This window comes from Parasteatoda tepidariorum, chromosome 1, assembly GCF_982258835.1.
Source record: "Parasteatoda tepidariorum strain Cologne lab strain chromosome 1, Ptep-v5.0, whole genome shotgun sequence".
NCBI classification, from domain to species: Eukaryota; Metazoa; Arthropoda; class Arachnida; order Araneae; family Theridiidae; genus Parasteatoda; species Parasteatoda tepidariorum.
The window spans coordinates 120,508,678-120,533,334 of NC_141755.1; the positions used below are offsets into that span (position 1 = coordinate 120,508,678).

At 28.1% G+C, this 24,657-nt stretch overlaps 1 protein-coding gene across 5 annotated transcripts in view; it reads left to right on the top strand.

The window, feature by feature from the left end:
* Positions 1 to 2,390: 2,390 nt before the first annotated feature.
* LOC147816817 (uncharacterized) overlaps positions 2,391 to 24,657 on the top strand; it is a 96,052-nt gene continuing 73,785 nt past the window's right edge. For 2 of the 5 annotated variants that reach the window (XM_087159727.1, XM_087159604.1), the window contains exon 1: positions 7,076 to 9,343. The gene's annotated coding sequence lies outside the window, so the exon portion shown is untranslated. Of the gene's footprint in view, positions 4,102 to 4,146; positions 7,054 to 7,075; positions 9,344 to 24,657 lie in introns of those variants that run through there. The other 3 variants (XM_087159648.1, XM_087159675.1, XM_087159627.1) reach the window with 3 other exon arrangements.

Genomic DNA, 24,657 nt, shown 5'->3' on the forward strand with positions numbered 1-24,657 from the left:
TTAAACAGTAAATTAAAGATCGGATAGGAAAATGGTCGTTTTCCAAAGTTCTTATCATGTTCTTAAAAGAATTCTGTTGGCTGCCTCTGATAAATGTATTTTCCTCAATTCAAATGTTGTCTTTCCTGTTTTCTTGGTTAATCTGCTTCGTTCCTGTTTTCTTGGTTAATTTTTATTATTCATATGTTTTCCAGGTTCTAGTGCTCTTGGTTAATTTTCTTGGTTCTGTTGTTCTGTGATAATTTTATTTTTTTCTTGTGCTCCAGCATTTTGTTTTTTTGTTACAGTGTTCTTGCATTTTCTTCCTTTTTTTTTTCTTTCAACATTTTCTTGTTCTAGTGTACTGGCATATTCTTAGTTTTCCCATTCTGACATTTTTTTTTCAGGTGCTTTGTTTTCCTTCTTTTCATTGTGTTTGTCTTTTATTTGTTATGTTTTTTTTCATTCTCCTTTTCATTGTGTTGATTTTTCCTTTGTTGAGTTTGTTTCGTTTTCCGTTTATTCATAATTTTTTCTCCTTTGCTCACCTTTCTTTGTTTTTCGTCTTTTGAAAAGTTTATTTTCCTTTATTTAAAGTACTTCTTTTTTGTTTATTCTTTTCTTTTTGTCCTATATGTGTTAAGAATACTTTGTTTCTCGTTTTTTATATTTTTCTCTCGGGGGAGCCTGTAACCCCTAGAGAGCGCGTCCCCAAGGTGGCGGATAGGGGAATGCCTCCACTGATTTTCCAGTGGGTGGTAGAAGGGAAATAAAATACCTTCCGCGGACCAACAGGTGTGCAATAGGGCTGTGCTCCATGCCTTCTGTCACATTTGACTTGCACTTTGACTTTTCTGCACTTGTCAAAAGACAACAATTATATTTTTCTTTTTTTCAATATATTTGTTTTTTCTTTTTTTTTTACAGGAGTTTGTTTGTCTTTTTAATGTGTTTTTGCTTTCCATTTTTTCATGGTTTGTTTTTTGCCTTTTCACCTTGTTTTTTATCTCTCGTGTTTTTTATTGGGATCTTTGATTATGTTTCTTTGTTGTTAATTTTCTTTACGGTATGTTTTTAATTTTCTCACGGTTTATTCCATATATTCTTTGCTAATTTGTTTTTCGTCTTTACAGTATGTTTATCTTCCGTTGTGATGTTTTGTTTTTCGCTTTATCAACTTGTCGTTTGTTCAGTGTGTTTTATGTTTATTTGATACAGTATATTTTTATTGTATTTGTTCTCGGTGCTTTGTTTTATCCTATTCATTCTGTTTGTTTTTTCTGTTCCTTTATTTATTTTTTTCGTTTTTCAATGGGCTTTGCTATTTTACTTAGGTTTTTTTTTTTTCTTGTTCGTTTCGGATTCTTTTTCATCGTGTTTGTCTCCTATTAGTTTCCGGTGTTTTGTTTCTCCTTTGTTCATTTTTTTCTTCGCATTGCTTTGTTTTCCGTCTTGTGTTATTTATTCAGTTTTTAATTTTTTGTTCTCAGTTTTTTTTTCTTCATTCTGGTTTGGTTTTCTTTGAAAGGTGTTCAAGGTTATGTCTGTTTTCGGTTTGCTCATGCTATTTTTTTCGTTCTTTCCTTTTTTTTAAAGTTTGCGGTGCTCTGTTTCTTATTTTGTCGTTACCTCCTATTTGTTCCTTGAACTTTTTCAATTTTTTAATATGTTTTTTCCGTTTTTCTTTGCATTTTTCATTCTTTTTTTCTGATGATTTTTCTATTTTATTCTAGTTATTTTCAGTTTTTTGATTATGTTTGTTTTTCGTTTGTTCAGAATACTTTTTTCCGTCTTTTTATTGATTTCCATTTATTTATTCACTTTTTCACAGTGTTTGTTTAGTTTTTTGTTTTATTTCTCTCCTTTTTTCTTTGTTTTTTTTAAAAAAATTATTATAATGTTTTGTGAAATACCTTTGTTGAGCTCGTTTCGCATTGCTAAATTTATTATTCTCATTTTCTCTGAATTGTTTCTTTTGTTTTCTTTTAATCTCTCTCTCTCTCCACATATGTATATATATATATGTATGTATATATATATGTATGTATGTATATATGTATGTATATATATATGTATGTATATATGTATGTATATATGTATGTATATATGTATGTATGTATATATGTATGTATATATATATGTATGTATATATGTATGTATATATGTATGTATGTATATATGTATGTATATATATGTATGTATATATATATGTATGTATATATATATGTATGTATATATATATGTATGTATATATATATGTATGTATATATATATGTATGTATATATATATGTGTATATATATGTGTATATATATGTGTATATATATATGTATATATATATGTATATATATATGTATATATATATGTATATATATATATGTATATATGTATGTGTATATGTATGTATGTGTATATATTTTAAAATATCGGCTTTACTCTTCTACTACTGCTAAATATATTTCAAACAAAACTCAAATGATGAAGGGTTATGGAATAAGCACGAAATATACTAATACTAAGTATATTGATATTTTATATATTTGGTAATTATTAAAACCTCACCAATACTAAAATTATGACTCATAAATTTGACAGCGATCAATATCCTCACACCAAGTGATGCAGTTAATTCTAATGGAATAAAACACGTGTTTTGTTTAAAATAATAACGTAGAGTCAACAAGAGAAGGGCAAATATTTGAGATAAGTAAATGATAAAAGTTAATTTGTATTAATTGGAGATTTTAGTGAAGAAACCAGGTAAGTGACATTCTCAGAGGGGCTATAATCATAAATCTATTACTATTGAGCTATTATTATATGCTTACCCTGTTTATAATTATATATTAGTCCTCTAAAATAAGTTTGTGATATTTCTTTTCTTAAATAGAAAGCTTCTAGAAAATTTAATTGTTGGCTTAACATGCAGATTAGGAGTTCATCATTTCAAATAAAATCGGATTAGACTGTTACCCTAATCGTAAAACCCACCACTCCTCCTGAAACTATCTTCCCCTAAAAACTTACCCCCCCCCTTGATCACATTAAATCAATCTAAACTGATTCTTGAAAGAATTAATTATAATAATGATTTAATGGTTCTCACTTAGTTTGGCAAAAATGCTAAAAAAACAGTTTCATGTAGGTCACACAGTCTTATGTAGTATAAAAAATATGGAAAAACCAAAGTACATAAAACAGAAAAGATTGCCAGCTATTTTTCACAATTAAAAGATTTTATTATGCTTTTATAATTTTTTCTACGTCCCTAGCCAACTTATAAAGTTCTAAATTGAGTTATGCCAGAGTTGAATAAACTTCCTGGGTAGTGCATGAAATTATATAGTTTTTAATTGAGTTATGAAAGAATTGAGTAAGCTTGTTAGACACAACGTTAAGTTCAATTAAGCTAAAATATTGAAATTTTCTTTCAGAAAAATGACTAGTTGTGAATAAGGAAAAGTGAAATTTATTTACGCAGATCAAAATGTAATTTACTCAATTGAAAAACAAATATACAGCTTCGAAGAGTTTGTCCTAAGTGTATTTTTTTTTTCTCTAATCAATAATTCATTTACTGTTTTCTTTACAAGATTCTTAGTAGCTGCCGATTGACAATCATAGATGAGCAGTTTACCTATATTATTAGTCTATGAAAGAACTCTTCTGTAAGTGAAGCTAACTTTATTTATTCCGTTTTGTACCTTGCATAAAACAGAAAGTAATATTTTATGTGAATATGGATAATGAAAAGTTTTTAGCTTCTTCTGAGTTCAGGGTCCAAAAAAAGAGAGAAATAATAGAGCGCCCAATTGCAAAGCTGATTACATCTAAAAGACAAAAATTTACTCATCCAATTTACGACATCGGTAGTCTACTTTTCACTTTTTAAAAAATGCTGTGCAATGTTTACTTTTAACGATTACATTTTTGATTTTCATAAAACGATTTTTTTTTAGGGAAACTAATCAATATTTTAGATTTTTTTTTCAGTTCCTAAAAGTCATCGTTCTCTTGTGTTCTCTGATTTTATTTGTATGGATGAATTTTGTATGCATACACACAGATGAAAAGAGGAGGAAATATTTAAAAAATTCAGCAAGCTTGTCTTTTCGTATTTCAGGTAATCTTAAAAATTAATACTAAATATTGAAAGTTTTGTGATTCATAATGTTTTGAAACATATTTTCCGTAAATGTTGTTAATAACTAAAGAGATTTTTTTTTCGGTGAGTAAAATTCCGAAATGAAGTACTCTCGGAATGAAATGAAATACAGTGCGTAAACAAATCCCTATGAATAATTTTTGATCTAATGATCAGATTTTTCCGTACTATGATTCAATCTTAAAAACTCAAGAGCCAAAATTTAAAATGTGCTTATTAGTTATTGCAGACGATAGTTTTAGTTATGAAAGTATTTTCAGTTGCAATTAACACCTACTTTTAGTTATAAACGTTCAAAAAACTTGATTTTTATAAATATGCTTTTTTTTTCCCTACACATTTGGATTCCTGACTTTCAAAATTTGGGAGAGGGGTCGTTGGAATCTGGGATATAGTACCCTAAATCATATGAGAGCGTTCGAAAGTTAGGTTTTAGTCATACGTCAGGAGAGCGGTTTAAATCATATCGGATCAGAAGAGCGATAGTGGTCCGAATTTGGATTTCTTTAACGTTAAATTTACTTTTTAAGCGAATTGAGCTCAATTACAATTTTTGCAAATTTTTGCACTCAATTACAAAATGGATAATTCCCTGCAAAAAGCATTTAATAATTAGTTATCATTTTTAATTGATTTATTTTCTAATGGTCGAAAAATTTTGAACAATAAGGTACACAAATTTTTGCCCCATTTTTAATAAAGTAATGCTACAGGACAAAATACAAAATTTGAACAAAATCGGGTGAATAGTCCTTGAAAAATTGAATTTTAAATGTATGATCATATATCTGCGCACTGTAAGCACTAATTCATGTTTTGTAAACGCATCGAAATTTTTTGGGTTCTCCATCTTCAAATAAAACAAAAGAATTAACATCGTTATTTCAACTCAAACAAAATCGCTGATGATCATAGCTGCCAACTTGTTATGGTCACCGGGAAAGATTTTTGAAGAGTGGTATCATAATATAACTTAAATTTCACTACTTCGCCAGCACTTTGTGTCACTGAGGGTTTCCCAATATTTTTTTACCTAAATTGTCGACTTTTCTTTACAGGTGATTTTTTAAATAAATTTCATAAACAGTGAGCATATTAACGAAAAAAAGACTAACTGTTAATCCGTTATCATTAATTAATTTACTAATTTTGGCTTTATAATGAATTATTTTGAAAATAATGAAAGTCAAGAATAAACTTTCTTCACTTTATAAATCTTAACCGTTTGAGTCCCGTATTGTCGAAGAATCCTAGACAGCGCTCTATATGAGTACGAAAAGGTTTTATTTTACGTCGAAACATACCAAGCAGTGTGGTTTGTTTATTTTTCATCGATGAGTCCCCAATCCGATCAATAGTCTATTTTTTAGGTATCTCTGCTTTTTCTCATCATTTATTGCAGTTTGCAAAGGACGTATTCTAGCGTAAGTGTTTGTTAATAATTGTGTTTCAAAATGATTAGACTATGCAACGCAAAAAATTAATCTGCATTTACTGTTGGTGTATCCCCAAAAAGGTAGAAAGAATCGAAAATCTATGAGCATAATCAGTAATCCATGTGATCATATTATTGACGACTACAAAGACTACATTGTTCCTGCAAAAGACAACACATTTTCAGTACTTCAAAGGATAGTGATAACAATGAAATTAAAAAATTTATTTTGTAACGTATTATGCATCGAAGTGGGACAATAAAATGAGTACCAAGCATGCTTGGGAACAAAACACTGAGGGTTTCGAGCTCGGCTGACCACCTAGCCGGAACATCTGCATCCCAGAGCCCAAAGCAGGAAAACTGAGATGGGCACAATATGCCATGGCCCTCTATGGACTGTCGTGGCCACGGAATTTAGTTTAGTATTTACATTAAAAAGAGCTGTGTTATGGACTTGTTACAGTAAATCTGAGCGCTCGACTTCAACAATCTGTAACTCACCGTCAGTTGTCCACAATGCTCGAAATGTACTAGATTTTCTGGACATAAAATCTCAGCATCGCTTGGCAAAACGTGCTGCTTAGGACTGTAAAATAAGGTTGAATTTGCACTTTGTCTCGGTTTCTATATTTTTATTTCTTAGATAAAGCCGAATAGTGGTTTTCATTGAAATAAAAACAAATGCTATAAGCACGATGACAGTATTATTTGACATTGCTTCAATCATCAACATTTAGAAAGGGTACACAAAAGTTTGGAAAACACTGATATAGGATATATTGGGCAAATGTATACCTGGTAGTGGGACTGAATCTTAAAAAAAAAAAAAAAACGAAGAGTTGTATGGTATATCGGGCAGTGGTACTTAATTTAATTAGTACGCAATTTTATGTCAACACATTGTTATTTATTATCTTAAATTGTCTGTAATTTATTATTAAACGATTGCACACGCTTGAAATTTACTCACTTGGAAATTCAGCTTTTTTGCCTTTTGGCCAATCTCATCCCTGAGTATTAATGCACGATTTTTGTTACCACTAAGAATATATTTTCTAAGGATATTCTAAGAATATATTTCCACAGAAGAAATATATTTTCTGAAAATACAGAAATTCTCTAGTAACAGAGGGATATGTTTAGGATGAACCCAAAAATAAAAAGGGATGGTTCTCTTGTTTCAGTGCTTAGTACCCGTTCAGATGTAATAATAATCTATATTATATAAAACGCTTATACGTACGTATGTATCAATAAAACCGATGATATTTCTTTTCTCGCGTTGACGACAGTTTACATTTTTAGTTGTAGGCTCTTTGTACAAATCTCTAAACTTTTTTTTGTATTTATCCACATAATTAAGAAGTTGTGAACTCATTACATAAACACAATAGTATTTGTCTTCGATTCTCAACGAATTCTAACCGAATATGGGTGTGCCACATCTCCGATTTTCGCCGAGAAAAAAAATGGTTGGTTTTCAGATCTGAAATAGTTCCTTTTCATTGGCAGAAATGAGAAGTGTTTTGAGTTGAGCTCTTTACTATTCCACGCTTTGTTATATTATTAGATGCCGTTTTATTATTTCACGTTTTAAGTTAAATTTTATTAGAGTTAAATTATGAATCTTAATAATATGCTAACGGTATATAACAATCTACGAAGAAGAGAAAGCCGCTCTACTGAAACTCCAGAAGAGCGATATCAGCGGAGAACAATTAGAAATGCTACAGAACGAGTTCTATGGTTGAATACTGACATTTAGAGATGTGTACATAAAAAAAATAATATTTAGAGGTTAAGACTTGCCTCAGAAAAATTTGAATTGTTGCCATGGTATTTAACAATGAAAACAATTGAATTGTATTGTTGACATCAAAACTAAAAATATCGTGTTTCAACTTGACAATACTACCTTAATTTTTACTTCTATGATCATTTTTTATATTTCTACATCTATTTATATGTATATATATATATATATTTGCATTTAACAACTTCATATTAAACTTCTGTTGTGTGTCTGAATACTGACATTTAGAACAAAATTAAGGTTTAGAATTGCTTCAGAGAAATTTGAATTGTTAGCAACGACTTAAACAAAAAGTTTTATTTTAACTGACAAATACTATATTATAATTTTAGCTTTTTCCACGACTATACTCATTTTCTTACTCTTTGTTATTTATACATTTTATATTTTTGTGATAGAATAAAAAACATATAGTTTAAGTGACAGTCCCGCGTCCCGCCAATTTTTAAAAATGTCCCGCTTTTTAGAAAATATCTGCATTTCTTATATTAAATGTATTGTAAAAATATATTCCTATTATTTATTAAGTATTATGGTGAGTATAAAGAAATAAAAAATGCATAAAAAACATATAAAATGCCTGCAGAGTAAACTAAATTAGGCAATGTACCAAGTTAGATTTACTCGGTGGTGTGCAATCATTGTCTTTACGTCTCGGCTTAATTCAGATAAGTGCGGACTGCCGTTATGCGGTTTGTTGTTTTCAATTTTACGTTCGGTTTGACTCGTTATTTGATTGACCAAGGTTGAGCAATAGTCGCCACAGAGTAACGGTCAATAAGGTAAAATTTAATACTCTTTTTTAGCCTTTGTAATAATTTTTTTATTTATTTCTAGTATTTACCCACAAAATAAAAGATGAGTAAAAAAAGAGGATGCAAATTTAATGAAGAGCTAAGCAGAGAATTTCCATTTATTAAAAGTACCAAAATAGACTATATGGTATGGTGTGATAAACGCAATGCTGAATTTTCGGTCTCACATGGTGGAAAAAACAATATTACTAAACATCTAGCGACAAAGAGGCACAAAAGATTTTTTAATAATGCCGCTTCCTCATCTAAGCTACGCGAGCTACGAGTAGCGAAACTACTGAAACTACTGTGGTTTGCAGCAATTCTTGGCAACTATTTTTAACGTTAGTTGAGTAAAGAAATAAAGTTCAAAGGCAAAAAAAAAAATTGAATTTGATTGACTCAAATCTTTTGCGAACCTGTCAACGTACTCTATGAGATTGCCTTTGTGGTCGAGATTTAATAAGATCATCATCTGATCTATGCAAAATCGGTCAAATTGAACCTGAGAAATCGAATTCGTAAAAAGTGCTTTTGAATAAAGAACTATTTCATTTAAACATGAACTAAAACTTTTTAATATCTCCTCATATTTAATCAAAATAATATTTTATTCAAATCCATTTACTTGTGAAAATTGAGTTCTCCGGTCAAACCTGTTGTTACTATATCACCACTTTTAGAAGACATTTCGAATGTAGTTTGTAGTCGTTACATTTAAAAAAAAAAGAAGAAGAAAAAGCAGTTGTAGTTAACTACAAAAAGAATGTTTTTCCAACCACTGCTTTTGATAAATTGTAATTTAATGAATTATTTGATTCAATATAATTTTTGAAAAAAAATTTACACACACAATTCCTATTTGAAAGGCAAAACCATGATAGTTCTCAATTTGTTCGGGTTTAAAAAAAGTTAATATTAATTATTGAAATATTTTGATATGAAAAATAATAAAGGGAACAAAATTAATGTATTTTAAAGTAATATGTTTGATATTGTAACAAAAAGTTTGCACATTTCTAGGTTTTAGAAAAAGTCCCATGAGTCCTTATCCTTCGGATGATTGTATGTCAGCAGTCCTGGCAGTGGTCCTGCTTTGTGCCAAAAACTCCTTACTTCCAGACTACAGGCATCTCTGATCTCGGAGAGATTTCGGTAAGTCATCTTCAGTATCAGATATTATGATAACAAAAGCCCAAAAATATTGCATTTTCAAAGCTCAGCACTTACCATAATTGTTAGTGTAAAAATTATATCATGATTGGAAAAAAATTATCTTTTTTAATGAATTGATTCGATTTTAAAATTAATCAATTGAAAGATTGTATTTAATCTCTTAATAGGGGCATAATGTCAAAGAAAAAAAATCTTAAAAGACCCCTTTTTAATTCAAGAAAATTATACAAAACTAAGTGCTTATACAATATTACTCATTTTTAATTTTTGAGTTAATTTTTAGTTTACATTTTTGATGAGTGCTGATATCTACTTCCAAATAAACTATCTCTAAACACATGCAAATAGTCTGTCACTGCCATCTGGTGTGTAGATTGGGTAATATGCATAATTTGGGGCATAAGATTGCTTTAATCTTACTGGCGCGTTACTTTTGAAAACATCAGCACAGAAATATCACGGACACGAGAAATAGAGGGTTGAACATCACCAGGGCATAATTTGATGGGAGCAAGAAGGTACGGGTTATGATAATTCTTTTATCCGAAACATGATAATATTTGCTGGATAAAAATATTTTTCACTTGTTTGAATGGTTTATTATTGGTATGTTACATTTCCTAATACCACGTCAATAATTTTTTTAATAATTAATTAATGTAAATATTTGTATATCATAGCTGCAAAACAGTTAACTAAATTTTGCCATCAATCTCCTGGTTTTTATTTGCTGTTCTTGATATAAAAAAATTCTCTTAAATTGCTGTATATCTATATTATATTTTTCACAAACATTGATTTATTTTCTTGTAACTTTAAATTACATTTATATTTTCTGATACTAACACAGTTTTAATTATAATTGTTTATTAATCATAAAACTGAGTGTATTTAATCAAAATGCTATACTACACATTAAATACTATTAAAAAGTAAAATTTCGCAAAAATTTATAATTTAAGATTGAATATTGCCCTCCCCTTTTAATTATATAACCCGCTTAATTGAATAGATTTGGTTGGAACCGATGGTATTCCTTTAAGCGGGGGTTGACTGTATTTGTCATTCTGGGCTTATTTACTCAGTCCATTATTTGTTCTGGATTTTAGCTATATAATGAATAATGAAATAAATATAATTTAGATCTGGGTTTTCCAACTTACATGAGGCCGGGGCCTCAATTAAACACACAAATCAAATGGCAGGCCGCAACTTTATAAAAATTTTATGTAGGACACTTTTATGTTTGAAGGAACATTAAATATTACTGTCAGATTTTTACTAAGTTGTACAAAACAAAAGTATTGAATTACAAATTAAAATAAGAAGTAGATTTTTAAAAATATTTAATTGCATATTAAAAAATTCGGCCAACAATAACTTTAATGAGCACCTATGTATTAAATAATTAATGTGCAACAGATATCTAATTGTTAAGATATAAACCTTTTAAAAGGTTGGTATCAAAACTTACATAGTAACACACAAAATATTCACTGAGAAAAGTGAGGTTTGTCTGCTGCAACCACCAGAGAATAGATATTTAAAATTTAAAAATGTGTGTGTAAATATTTTCATCCAAAATTAGTGGTAATTTCTGATACACACATGCTAAATTATGTTAATAAAATACAAAAAAATGAAATAAAAAATAGCAACATACACGATTATTTTTGTATTTGAATAAATATTTTCTTGGATACAAAACCTGAGAAATAAATTTTTTTGCTTCATTGGAATGTTAAATTTCACAGAAACGAAGAAATTATGTTTTTATTAACGAGAAAAGTATTTTAAACCCATACAGATTTTTTACGAAAATTGTCTGCAAAAAATGACAACTAATATATCTTAGTTCGCGGGCCACAAAAAGCTTCACGGGCCGCCAGTTGGAGACCACTGATTTAGATCAATGAGTTTTACACTTATGAACGAAGAACAAATTTGACTTATTCTTTAAATGTCATACTTTTTATTTTATTTTTGAAAAAAAAATATTTTTGTTTGAATTTAGCTTCACAATTTTGTTATTTGAAAGTTTTTAACCACTGTATGTTATTCAAGAATAAGTAATATGGTAAAAAAAAATGTGTGTATGTTGTACATAATGTTTTTTAAACATTTATAAGTGACGTCTATTATCTACCAGAATTCACTCTCGAAAAATGTTTGCGAAGTTTAATCCTTTTAAAAAAAGTTTTTTTTTTCTATATTGACACTTTAATAACAATTAAAAATGTGTGCTATCAGTTATAAATAATTGCAGTATGCCATTATAGTTACAAAATTCAAAGGAAAGCCAAGGATTTTTTTTTTTTGGATGTTAGTGACCAGCCCGCTGATGGACAAAATTGATTTTGAGCACTTTCAGATTATGCAATCTTTAAAGAAGTGCTAACGCATTTTTCTGTAAGTTTATCAATAAAACTGTGTTAAAAAGAGTATTTAGTTTTTAAGGGCTTAAGTAATCAGTGAAAAATGAAAAATAAAAATATATATTCCACAATATTATACGACACAGGGTTGCCACAGGCTACTAAAATGCTACTATTATCGGCTTTAGGCGACTATAGCGACTTTTTTTTGCCTGATAAAGCTAAAAAAAACAACTATTTTCAGGACTATTAGGAGACTTTTTTTACTCTTGGCAAAGTTTTTTCGCAAAAATGAACGTTTCTTTTCAGAACGTTAATAAAAGAAAGCAAACTTTTATACAATCATTTATGTCCTAAGAGCCGAAAATTTAAATTTCCATTGGATTTAATAAAGTACTTGTTATATTTTCTCTCTGAGGGGCAGTTTTGTTATTTTTAATTGTTTTTTCCTTCTATTAACATTCATATTTTATTGTAATTCGACTATTATTTAGGTACCTATTTTCTAATATGTATACCTTTTATATTTGTACAAAACTTTTTTTTTTTAATTGGAGCATAGTTAGGACTGGGCTATAAAACGATGTATTGTGAAACATCGATTTAACGCATAAACCAGTAGGCCGATGTAGTGACTTTCGTTTTAGGAGATGCATCAGAAATGTGATTTAAGCTGCCGGAATAAGATTACAATTGCGGTTTAACGATTTAATATGCAAGGATCCTTGACCAGGCTAGCGCTGTTACTACGCTAACGAAGTCGATTTTGATTTCGTCTAGCTGCAGAGATGTAGATAGCGTTTTGCTATTAGGGTGATGTTAGTTTCGTGATGTTGAATGACGAAGAGCGAATTGAATCAGAACTTCCGGTTTCGTGGCGAGGATCAGTGTTGTAATATAGAATGCAATGCATGGTTTTTTTATGTCCATTTTTGGCTTTGGGATTTTGCTTTTTTTGAAGATTATTTTCAATGGGACTTGAGTCATTTTGCGATCGTTGTGCATTTTATTTCGTCGAAAATAATTGTCGGGTTTCTTGTAAGTTATTTTCAGTGAGACTTTTTCAGCGATCGTTTCGTTCTGCATTATTTCATACCATTTTTTTTCTGTCTGGGTTTGACGATTCTTGTCAATTATGTTTAGTAGACCTACTGTTACTCTGCGATTGCTGCACAATCGCTGTTATCTTAAATTTTTGTTCTGAACTTAATAGATCAACTCATTAATTTTTTTCAATTATTGTTTTTTATTTTAAGCGATACAATTTAATAGGGGTATTTTGTATTTAACTTTGTTATAAAAAGTTAGTTTTTTTAAATTTATCAAATGTAGGTAAGTATAATAATTTGATTGTTTTTCAACGTCAGTCTTTTTTAATTATAAAAAAATTAAAACAAAGCTTACCTTTATTTAATTTGCTTTTATTTTTGAGAAAATGAAAACAAAGTTTTAAGAAAATTTGGCTATTTAGTTAAAACAAATTTTTTTTTAGAATCAAATAAAAAGTTTGTAATGTTTTGAGGTTTCCAATTTATTTTACATTAGTTCTTAAAGTATTTTTTTGAAATTTTTATTAAAATTCTTTCAATACTTGTTTGTTTTATAATTTGTTAGATAGTCAGTATCATTTTTAAACAAATAGATCTTTAGTCAATTTTATTTTCAAAAATGAAAATAATAATAAATAAGTAAAAATATTTTTACATTTATTAAGTACAGAATTTGACCATTAGTTAATACTACTTTTTATTATTTTAAATAAGTAAATAAAAAAGAGTCTAATGATGTTTCAAAAGCGTGTTTTTTTTCCAACAAATAATAAAAAAAATTTTTTCTTCCTAAAGTGAATATTTCTTTGATTTGTTTTCTACTTCCCTTTTTTTTTCTTCTTTTAATTTTTAATGCATGTATGTAAAATAATTTGTTACAGTATTATTATTTTTAAACCAATAAATCTTAAATCATTTTTAATTTAAGAAAAATGAAATAAAGCTGGGGTTTGCTTTTACTTGAACTTCTTTATTAATTTAATTGAAAAAATTAAGCAATGATATTGATGTCATAGTATAATATGCTTAGAATTAATATTTTCTTTTGTAATAGATTTATTCCTTTTTATTTATTTTTGATTGATTTAAAGATTTCCCATAGGTAATTTTTGAACATATGCTAAATTGCGATACATTACTATATCGTGATGTCTAACTGACGATGTATTACGATTTAAAATTTCTGACATCACCCTGTCCTAATAATAGTATTTGGCAATTAAGCTATAATTTTAGTTATTTGGCTACTATTTTTGATAAATTTTTGCTCCTGTTCAGGCAACTATTTTCATAGTTTTAGGCAACTATTTTCATGCTTGAGGCTACTAAAAACAACTATTTTTGTTCATTTTTTACTGTGGCAACCCTGACGACATAAAAGTCCAGTCTTTTACAGTGTATGCAGACATATAGTGTTCATACAGATCAGTCTTTTACTTATGTATTTCAATATATTCTAAACTATTCATTCTGCAGAAAAATGTTATTGCTTTTGTGGGAAATTGTATAAGCCATATTTTATAGTTTAAACTTTTTCACTGTTGATTTTGTCAGAACGTCTTTAAGGCCCTTGCCATTTATTGTTGGAAAATATAAATTTAGGAAATTGTTCTTACAATTCTGCGAAATAATAATAATTAAAAAAAACTGATTCTGACTTTTTAAATTTTTGAAGCAAATATTTGTAATATTGATGGACTTCTAATATCATTTGTGCTTTTGATTATCATGAGTGATCAAAATTTAATAATTAGTTACAAGCTTATTATCTAATTTTTAATTCTTTGTTTTATCAACTATTTTAAAAATTCTGTCATGCAATTTCTTAGACAAATGTCAACTTGAAAAGTGTGAATACTTTATTTCATGCCTATAATTGCGAATTCATACACACTTAAAGTGAAACCTAAACACCAATAATTGAAGAAGCTTAGATGTATTTGTAGATGTTTTTTTAATGAAATTTATTCAATTTAAGATAAGAAATTAATTAATAAGAAATTAGTTAACTAAGATAAGAAATGAATGAGGAAGTGAAATATAAGTAGAGATGTGAATGGCCTCTAAGATGATTATTGTAAAAAGATGGCTAACTGTTAGATTTGTTTTGTTTACTGTAAAAATAGACTAAAATAATGAAGAAAAAAAAATATTTTTTTGTAAGGAAAAATAAACAGGTCATTGTTATAATGTAAGGGTCATTTTTCTGAAAAGGTACATTTTGCTGTCAGTGAGCTATTAATTTCTGGAAATTCTGCTAAACAAATCATACCTTGAGAATTAGTCAAAAAAGTTCAGTGTTGAAACTTTTTTTGGAGTGGGTACCCCTAGAGTATGATTAAAAAATTTTTTTGCTAATGTAAGAATGTTAAGTTTCAAACATTTATTAAACAGCTCTTTAAAAAGGTCTTTCTCCTCATATAAGAGCTTTATAAGAACCCAAAAGTGCTAGAAGATATTACAATATAATAATTTGCCAATATTTTGAAGATTCTCCATGTACAGGTTACTACAGGCATTTATTGTAAGTGTCTAATTAATATTTAAAAAATATGTTTATATCAGTAAAGTTTATTTAGTATTAAAGTTTGTGTTTAAAAAATTAATTCCTACTTTTTAATGGTTTAAGAAAACTTTGTAATCACAATATGAAATAAATGTTTAAAAAAAATTCAATATGTTACAAAAAAATATCTTTTTTTTTTAGTAAGGGAAGTTAGTTTGGACATTGGGCTAGATTAGACATGAGTAATAACTTTTTGTTTTAATTTATAGGTCAAATTATTTCTGTGAGGTATCATAGCTTGGTAACATTACTGTACAGTGCATAATAAAAACGGAGTACCCTGAATAATTTTTGATCTGATGATCGGATCTTCATGTTCTAGGACTCAGTCTTAATGGTTAGAGAGGGTGACCTTAAATAGGCTAATTAATTAGAGCACACGAAATTTTAAGTTACAGTTATGAAATTCATTTATCCAAAAATAATTCAATTCAGAGAATAACTTTTTGTAAATATTTATAATTTTTCATTGCAAATATCTATAATTATTTTATTTAATAAAGGGCAGAAAGATTTTGAATTGTAAACTATGTAATTTGTACTTTAAAGGATGTAATTTTACACGACAAATTACAGAATTTGAGTAAAATTGGTCGAATAGTTCGTGAAAATTGAATTTTAAAAATACGACTTTTGTAAAAGTCAATTTCTCAGAAACTATAAGATGATTTTTAGCATAGCCATTCAAATTAGTTATGATAAAATTAAGTTTTAACTGACTTATGATCTTAATATCTGTAACACTATAAGCCATTGAACCAACAACATTGTCTGCCGTCAAATTAGTAGTTGTAGGAACTCGTTAAACGTATAAAGCATTGCGTGTTCGACCACTATTTAAGTTATGTTCTGCCTAACTAAAACATTGTACAGTTATTTTTAAAATTTCTGCGTGTACTTCAAAAGAATGTACAATTTTTGGATGACTATCATGCTAACTTAAAGGATTTCGAGGACTTTTCCTAACAAAATTTTCGACTTTTAGAGGAAATGCATGCTATAACTTGTTTTATGCTGAGCATTTAAATACCAAATATAAGATAATACTTGTTCCAAAATTTTTAAAATGACGGCAAAAGTACTGCAAACCTTTTACTGAAAACAAAAGATATCTCATTGATTCCCTTAATTGAAATCGTCTGCAAACTCACATATTTTGTTTTATTCAGAGTTATGCCTTTTTTTCCATTTTTTTTTCTCAATTCAAATTTTTCGACTTTTAATAAACCCATTAAGTTAAAACTTGGTAATTGGTTTAAGTATAGCATGCTGTTTAAATTTATTCTAGCACTTTATTGGTAAATATTTTATTTTATTTATTAGCATTTTTTGGAACGAAATATTTTTTCCCCAGCCAAATCCTAAAACTTTGTTTTATTTCAAAAAGTACTTTTTATTTTTTTACTTTCTATGCGCTACTAAGGTTGTTAAAAGACCATTTTTGCTTGCATATAAAAAGTTTTTTCAAATAATTTGTATGGTTTTGTCTTCAATGTGCGATAGTATTGTTTATATATATATATAAATTTTAACTCAAAAGAAAATTAAATTATAAAAATGCATTGCAACGATGCATTGCAAAAATATTTGCATTTAAATAATATCTTTGTTTTTGTCAAACTATTTAGGAAAATTAAGTGGAAAATTTAAAAAAAAAAAATACATTGATGCTTTTTTGATGAAATCAAAACCCTTGCAGCTTAATATTAAAATTAGCATTTGCTGTTATCTATGATGTTTAAAGTTATTGCACATTATTTCTTTTCTTCTTGCAAAATTTTGTTGTTTTGTTGCAAACTTGTTTGTTAAACATTTCGATAAATCAAATTTCTTTCTTATGCTAAGTACATAAATGTTACATATGTAATTTAAATCAAAATATAATAATAGAAATTTTGTTCCAAATAGTTTAAATAGAAAAATCTTTGAGCCTTTTACAGTTAATTTTACTTTTTTGCATTCAAATCTCCAGAACTATTTAAACAAATTTAGAGAATTAAAAAAATGTCATTTGTTTGAAAGTAATTTATAATAATAACTGGAGCATTTTTAACGGGAATTCTTGCACTGTAATTTGTACAAGATGATTCCTTCCTTATTCAGATTCTTTTCTAAAAATTCCAAACAAATATTTTAAAAATTATTAATAACGTTTGACATTTTAACCACATTCAAATTCGACATCCACATTAACTTGTGGGAAAAACTTTCTTTCGACGCCTGCACTACTTAAATCTATTATTTCAAATAGAAATAGCTTTATAAGTTTTTAAATTCTTTTGTTATTTATTTTCAAAATTTCACACTTTATTATTATTTATAAACTTAGTGTTTTTAATAATCTAAACCCGGAAGCCTGAGAATTGTATAAAAAATAGTTATAGAAGAATTATCAAAAGTTTCGCAAATTTTTATATGATATATTTTTAAATTTGAGAGAAGTTTAGAAAAAGGGCCGTTCATATGTTAGATAAACATGTTTCCCTAAATTTTGATATGCCCTCTCAGCAAAAAAAGATAATTACAAACAATTTTTCGTGCATACACAAGAAATTCTCATCATTTTTTTTTTTTTTTTGTTTTTTTTTGTTTTTACTTTTACTGTAATAATGTAATTTTAGAAATAAATTTAAATAAATAATAAAATAATTTTGCATAAAACTAAACATACATTTTAGTTCATTTCGGAAATTTATAAGTTAAATATTCCTTAAGAGTTTTTTTTGTGATTTTTTTTTTTCCATAGTCTTGACCTCAAAATTGTATTAAAGATATTTTTTTAAACTTTTTTCCCCAAATTTAACTTTTATTACAAAAATGAAATTTTCTAATTTTTTCCTCATTATTTGTTATATTTTTTTGCAAAAAAAAATAATAATTTGAGAATAGTGAATTATGGCGTCTTGTACATGTATCTCTGCCCCCCTGTAAGTGACAATAAGCAAATTACAAACCTTAGATGCTTTCGTAATATTTTAACGGCTACAATTTAAAAATTTAGTTTGCTTTTAGTAAGCAATACAAGAGTTTTGTCTTCGTAAATAGATGGTGTGTCATTGAATCTGCAAGAATTTGAGCTCGCGATGAAATTTGAAAAATACAAATTGTAGCCCAGAGATGAATTGTGTTTGCGACAAGTGGTTCCCACAATGAATTGTCACATTGATGACTTGTGCCCTTGCTGAACTGTTCCGCGAAAAATTTGACAGGATAAGTTAAAGTAGAACTAGAAATAAAAAAGATTGTAGCTGAAGCAAGCTATAAGTATTTACTAAAATATCTCAAATCGTAATTTAACCTCCAAATCGTCCTTTGAATTTAACTTAATTTAGAAATTTTCTTTAGTTCATCTGGTAAAACAAATTTCTGGCCAAAACAACCTTCGGCTAAATTTTGACCTTGAAATCACAAGTTCAACTTTGCATTCAAGCGTTAGCCCACTAAAGGAAAATATTAGACCACTCTAGCTCGGCAAACATTCTCGCACTCTGCTTATCCCCCAAAAATAAGTTATGGATAAGCATGTTTAACAAATTTCTAACCAAAAATCATTAAGTTTAAATTTTGCATCTAAAATAGGGCTTATTATGGAAATCATCATCTCCTTTAAAAATTGTTGTAAAAAAGAAAACGTCAAAAATGAATTATAGTTAAATTGTTAAGGTGGCAATCAGAAAAGATAATTTTGTTAACAAACCAATAGTAGAAAATGATTATTTAACCCTCAAAAATCGGTTTTTGCTATAAACTAAATTTTAATAAAAAAAAGTTTGCATTCTGATAGCTAGTAATAGCGTACCAGAACAAATTGTTAGCTAATAATTGAGCACCTGTCGCTTTTATTAATTCATTAGGAGATAGTATTAGCTAAAATATGATTTTGCTAGAATTTTAAAAATATATCAACCTAGGAATTTTGTCTCAAATTTTAAGCCAATCGAAGGAAATCTTTAGTATACCAAAAAGTTTAGTGAAAGTAACACTTTCATGAAGAAATAAAGCAAAAATTAGCTTTACCCTTTGATCCAGATGGAACATTGGTGTCCCTTATAAATATTTTTTCTAATGTTCAAATTACAAGCAAAAATACATTCTAGTATTTTTTAAATATAAAAAAAGTTTAATGGTTACGAAAAAAACTGTTCCATTATTGGACAGTTTTTATATATTTGTACTAAAATATGAAATTTAAAAAAAATTATGCATTTTTTCATATTCAACATAGTAGTATACACTCATATTCAAAAATTCATCCTCTGATTTTGTAATTTACCTAGATATCAATGATGGATAACAGTTTCTCTTAATAAATGCAAATAAGTGCAATTTAAATTTTTTTGTCATTTGAGTTCATATTTGTAAAGGGACATCTCTGTCTGTGCCTATCTTTCCTTATTTCATAACCATAAATTATTAAGGTAGTGAATATAATATTTTTTACTTATTTTCACCTAAATTAATATGAATATGAAATATATGAAAAATATGTTTAATAAAAATTCTGCGTCAAAAATGTAAGCTAATTTTTGTGTTTAAAACTACAAAATTTGTACCCAAACCTTAGGCATTAGTAGCAATCATTCCAGTAACTTTGGTTGTCTGCAAACGATAAGACCCATCTTGATTAAAGGCAATATTTGATTGACGAAAACTTAAATGAACCGGGAAAAATGTAAGAGAACAACTAATTTTTTTTAAAAAAAAAAACATCGAAAAAATAGTATTGAAAATAATTAATTTACAATAAAAAGAATTTTCACAGCGCACTCGAAATTTTTCTTAGTCCAAGCATCTAAAAAAAAGTTACGACCCATAACGTTTTCAACCTATTTTTGACCGAACACCACGGCATTGAATTTTTCACCAAACATTAACTCAGAGTCTCCAAATATTAACTCAAGTTTTGTTGGCTCAGCTGATAGAAGAAAAGAGAAAGGTTTAGATTAAACACTGCCAATTTTTTTTCTCTATTGAATCGACTTCTACTTTTCGATACGCAAATTCCTTATAACATATTTAGAAAGTTTTTTCTAAATAATTAGTTTTGTGGACCTCAATTTCAGTAAAAAAAAAATTACAGGCATTTGTATGAATTATAAAAAGTCTCAATATAATCATAATTACAAGTGTTCAAACATTTTAAAATTTCATGTTTATTCACTGGTAGGATCTGTCCAATCACTTCATTATCTTACTACTTATTATTTGAACCACCAAGACTTTGAAATAATAATTTATAAATTTCAAATATGTTGACACTTTCATTTTCCAAAAATTACATAGTTGAAAAATATTATGATTTTTTTTTTAAAAATATAAGCTGTTCTTAATTGTTCATTCAATGGTTGGTTTACCCTACCACAAGTTTGAATTTTGCCTCCACACGTTAACCCTTGAAAATAAATCATTGACCCACCAAAAATTGCTTGTTAATAAACTTTAGAAGATAAGTATCATTCACCCAATCGTGGGAAATCAATAATCCAGCTAAAAGTTTCGTTAACCCTCTCTCCCTTAAAAAGAATTATAACAATAAAAAATTGTGTCAAAATTGTGAAATTGACAAACAATCTTTAAACATACGAATTCCCATGTCAGAAAAATTTTAAAAAAAGAGTAAAAATTGCTAAAAATATGTTTTAGATCATTAATAAGCATAAAAAAATGAAATGTGGACTATCTGAAATATTTTCAATAGCAAGGACGGTGGGTGAAATTTTATAATTCTTGCAACTAATATGTTAGGACACATACAAATCATATGCTTAGCCAAGATAAAATAAAAATATGCTTAGCCAAGATAAAATACTTTTCAACCAATATAATTTTTTTTCAAAAAATTATGTCGGGATCTAAGAACTAGCCAGTATTATCATTAGCATATGAAAAAAAAATTTAAATAAGGAGATTTTAAGGTCCTATGCAAGTATTGCTCATAACTCTTCTCCCCTCTCCCTCTTTGAAGCTGTGGCGACTCATGGGATAGAGCGTTCGCCTCCCAACTGATCTGATGGACTGTGTTCGATTCTGAGTGACAGCTGGTCGATACGAATTCCGCACCCGGCTCACACCGACTGCAGTGCTGTACTGTGGGCCAGAAGACTATGATCTTTGACCAAAAGTAAAAAATTAATTTTTCCACTAAAATATGCGTAGGCAGTTTTAATATATCCCAAATTGAGTATTCATAATCATTCCAAACATTATAATTTACTTTTTTAACCGACGAGAGTACAATGTAATGAAAAATATGTTAAAAAAATTGTTTTAAATTTATCTTTTAAATTATTATTTCAGAAATATTTATAGAAATTTCACCTTACTGTTACATGTTTATCAGAGTAATTAGTGTTAAATTATAGTAAAATTTTTCAGTTTGTTCGATTAGTTAATATTCTTCACAAACTTATAGTTTATATTTGACATTTTGCAATGCTTGAACGAGTTTTGAAAATTAATTTCAAAAAGTTCCACGAGGTAATTGGCTAAATTTTTTTGTTGTCTTTTTTTATGTTTCTTCTTTCGAAAAAACATGCCCCATTTTGCCCGTATTGCAAAGGTGGACTAAATGTACCAAAAAACAAAAATTATGTTTTTTTCTCTCATGTTTTTGCGTTATTTTGTAATTCGCGTTTTTTTCTAATATTACGTTGAAAATATAATTTGCTTTTCATTTTTAATATAAAATTACAAAAATTATTATATTTTCATTGCTATATTCAATTATTTAAACATACTACATTATTATTTTATTTTTGCTCACCATATTTCAGCCACCATTTTTTTTTGGGGGGGGGGTATTTTTAGTCTATTTCAAAATTTCAACTATGAATTCAATTTACCTGCCCTAATCCCTAAATACAAATTTTATTGAAATACTAATTTTGGCCTTGAAACCTTGGAGGCTGGCCAAGATTACAGCTACCTCCCCCCAGATTTCAAGCGTCAAAAATCCAAGTATGTAAAAAAGAAATGCATGTTTATTCAGAAAAGTACGTTTTAGTGTTTGATTTCGTAACTTAATTGTTACACTAATTAATTAGCGTATTTGGTTACACCCATTAAGATTGGAACTCATAATGGGTAACTTCATCTGATGGAACCATTAAGATTGTTTTCTTGGTTTTCTTCTTCATGCAACGCAAATGCGAGTACCTCCAAAAGCTCCCTTACGAATGTAAATTTCTCCTAATATTTGATCTATGAAATCCTTTGTCTTCCGTATTGTGATCAAAATTTCAAGGTTACGGAGTTGAACATTAGTAGTCGTAAACCCTAAATTGGGTCGACTGTTCAACGACTGTTATAAAATAAATTAAAATAAACCTCCACCCCCTTGTAAGTAACAATAAGCAAATCATAAGCCATTTACCCTCCTTGGTGTTTTCGTATTATTTGACGGATCAAAAATAAAATATTTTGTTTTGCAAATAATGCAAGAGTTTTTATTATACATTGTTAAAAGATTATTTACATCGTTAATAAATGTATGAATTGAAATACATCGTTAATAGATGTATTTCAATGATACCGCATAAAATTGTGCCAACGATGAACTGTGCTGACGATGAAATTATCACCACGACAAATTTTGCCCACAAAGAATTGTGTTTTTGATGAATTGTGCACACGACGAACTTTCGCTTCAAGGAATTGACGCGCGGCATCCCGTTTCGTTTATTGTACTACGTCGTCAGCCCACACTTCCTCACCAGAAATTTTCTTTTCTCAATCCGTCTGTAAAGAGAAAACAAAAACTGGTTTTAGCTATTTTTAGACCATAAAACCACAATTTAATTTTGCCCCTAAATATTATTCTGAAAAGCTTTAAAATGAGGAAATTCTTCTTCTAAAGAGCTTTAAAAATTCGAAGCCATTTTTCAGTATTAACTAACACAAGGCCCGATATCGGACCTTAATATTGACCCATAATATTTTAATTGGACCACGCATTATATAACCGGGTAATAGTGTACTCTACCAGAGGAAATAATTATAGACCTCATAGTACACAATGTGGCTCTTTAATTTCCTATGTATGTATAAATATAATAGTGTGTTGAATAGCGTTTAAATGAAATTCGAAGTAAATATTCTGTATAAAAATATGGTCCTATATCTCCCTCTAATATTAACCTATAATATTCAAATTGGACCATCTATTATATTACTGGGTAATAGTGTGCTCTACCAGAGGAAATAATAATAGACCTCATAGGGGGTACACAATGTGTCTCTTTAATTTCCTATGTATGTATAATTATAATTGTGTGTTGAATAGCGTTTAAATAAAGAAATTCGAAGTAAATATTCTGTATAAAAATATGCTCCTATATCTCCCTCTAATATTAACCTATAACAAGGTGGTCACGCACCTGAAAAACCTTGAAAACCTGGAATTATCAGGGAATTTATTTATACTGGAAAAAACCTGGAAATATCAGGGAAATTTGGATAGAAACCTGGAAAAATCAGAGAATTTTAACGAAAAGCTGGAAATTTTTTCTTTGATATTTTTTTTAATTTCACTAATTTAAATTATTTACTAATATTCTTAATTTAAATTATATCATCCATTATACCCACTTTTTTAAACGGAAATATATCGCCAAACAGTTGATATATCATCAACTTAGTGATACTTAGCTTTCATCAAAATTTGCTCCATTATAGCTCTGTTAAACTAGAATGCCATATAAAATTCTCCCACGGTTGCTAAACAAATGTAGAAGTCTTTGACCGCTATGGGACTGTGCAATTTAGGAAAGATTCTGGTGGAGGTGGAAAAAGAGGTTAGGATGTTAGCTTCTGTTTTTTAATTCTGTCCGTGGGCTGAATCCATTTGTGGCTCAAGTTTGTTCGATGTTTTGGTGGTAATTTTTTTTTCTATTATGACAAAATGTTTTTGTATTTTTAACTTTATAAAATTCTCCAAAGATTAATTGGTTATAATTTAATAATAATAGATTTTATATCGCACTTTTTTTCTGAAAGCTTTTCTCCCATTCAAACCACCCAATCACACATTTTTTTACAATCGCTAACAGCAATATTTGCCGACAAATCATTACAATTGTTGCATTAATGCTAATTTTTTCTATTTCATTTTAACCTTTTATAACATATTTTAATTTTAAAAAAGGTTTTTTTAAGAACTTACTATATATTATTTAATTTTATTCTTTTGTTGATCAATATATGATTTTTGATTCAAAATTTTGTACCAAAACATTAAAAAAATAAATAAAAAAATCTTGCCAAACTGTCAAAATAAATTATTTTTTTCAAGATGATATGTTAAAA